The following is a 2,173-nucleotide window of genomic DNA, read 5'->3' as shown; positions in this document are numbered from 1 at the left end:
ATGTATGTATGTATGTATGTATGTATGTATGTATGTATGTATGTATGTATGTATGTATGTATGTATGTATGTATGTATGTATGTATGTATGTATGTATGTATGTATGTATGTATGTATGTATGTATGTATGTATGTATGTATGTATGTATGTATGTATGTATGTATGTATGTATGTATGTATGTATGTATGTATGTATGTATGTATGTATGTATGTATGTATGTATGTATGTATGTATGTATGTATGTATGTATGTATGTATGTATGTATGTATGTATGTATGTATGTATGTATGTATGTATGTATGTATGTATGTATGTATGTATGTATGTATGTATGTATGTATGTATGTATGTATGTATGTATGTATGTATGTATGTATGTATGTATGTATGTATGTATGTACGTACGTACGTATGTACGTATGTATGTATGTACGTATGTATGTATGTATGTATGTAAGTAAGTAAGTATGTACGTATTCATGCATGTATTGTTATTGTTATATGTTGTTATCTGTTTGAGCGTGTCCGGTGGTTATTTATAGGGCACACAATCTGTTGTTCAGTCTGGTGTGGGGCTATCGAGTTCTGCTGCCACTCTGCGAGGTGTTCTTCTGCTCGGTTGTGGGGCTCAATTCTATCGAGTGACGTTGATTGTGGTTGCTGCTGTTATATTTTTATATCCGGACGACTGTGTTTGTATATCTGCGTGTGTGTTTGAATGAATAAATGTTTTCATTTGTGCGTGTGTGTGTGTGTGAAAGAGAGTGAGAGAGAGAGGAGAGAGAGAGAGACAGGACTGATCATTTTGTGTGACTTCATTGGTATGCAGACAACATACATACATTAGCATTCGAATTCTCATTTGCTTGCCAACTTTGCGTGTGCCTGCCTGTTTGTGCGTTTGTGCGCTTGTGTGTGCCCGCGCAACATTTCAAACGCCTAATAGTTTATGCTTTATATTTACTATTTATGTGGTTAATAAGGTCTTACTTTGAATTGTTTGAATAAACATCTGTGTCTGTGATCCATGACGAATGTCAATCAAACGTAAAATAAAATTTTTTAAGTTAGTTTAAAAGTCATTCATAATAAAAATACTAATTCAATTACTGATAGGCAAAGAAAAATGCAAAAAAAGAAGATTATTTGTCCGAGATTCCGTCAATTTTTACATTATTATTATTATTTCCCTACAATCGATACAATGAAACCAGGCTCGCTCTTTGATGATATAAATTAATTATTTCTGAAAAAACTGTTACTACTTAAAAACTTCATTGGTGAGAAAAACGGATGTTCATTCAACAATTCAAAGTAAGACATTCTTGACGAAATAAATAAATTTTGGCATTAAAAAAAACAAAAATATACCAATAAAATTATAAAAAGATATAGAAATAAAAAAACCTTTCAAAGAAGGTATATGATGTTACATCAGCAAACGTGAGAACGATCGAACTGACGACGAGCAATGGTTCATAGGAGTCCTTCGCAGATCAGGTTGTTGTCGGTGCAAGCCAATTAGTAACTCATCTTCGTAATTGTTGTTAAGTCCAGACGTTCTACTTGCTTGTTGTACTGTGTCTGTCGGAATGATCGATTGTTAGAGAAGCTGGATTATATGATGATGATGATGAGGTAGATTGTGAAGATAATGTAGATTGTGATGATGATGAAGATGATGATGATGGTGATGTAGGTGGTGGTGATAATGACGATGAGGATGATGAGGATGATGGCAATGATGATGACGATGATGATGAAGATGATGAATTTTTTACTAGAAAACTGATTTCTGTTTTTCAAATATCCGTCTTCTTCAAAATTTTTGGAGAATCATCAAAATAAGAATCTATATTTACAGTTATCTCCGTTAACCTTCACCATCATAATCATTATCAGCATTATTTTCAACAACATCATCGTCAACCTTATCATGATCATCTTCACCATCATCATCGTCATCACCATCATCATCACCATCATCATCGTCATCACCATCATCATCATCATCGTCATCACCATCATCATCGTCATCAAGTAAGTTATAATTAGCCAGCAATAAGATGGTCCACAGCACTAGCAAGATGGGAGCGCTTTCGTCGTCCTAATCTCCCACGTAAGGAAGTAATGATCAAATACTTCTCATTGCTTGTAATCGGAGTCCA

Source organism: Helobdella robusta, assembly GCF_000326865.2.
Source record: "Helobdella robusta unplaced genomic scaffold HELROscaffold_20, whole genome shotgun sequence".
NCBI classification, from domain to species: Eukaryota; Metazoa; Annelida; class Clitellata; order Rhynchobdellida; family Glossiphoniidae; genus Helobdella; species Helobdella robusta.
Note: the sequence above shows the minus strand (reverse complement) of the source record.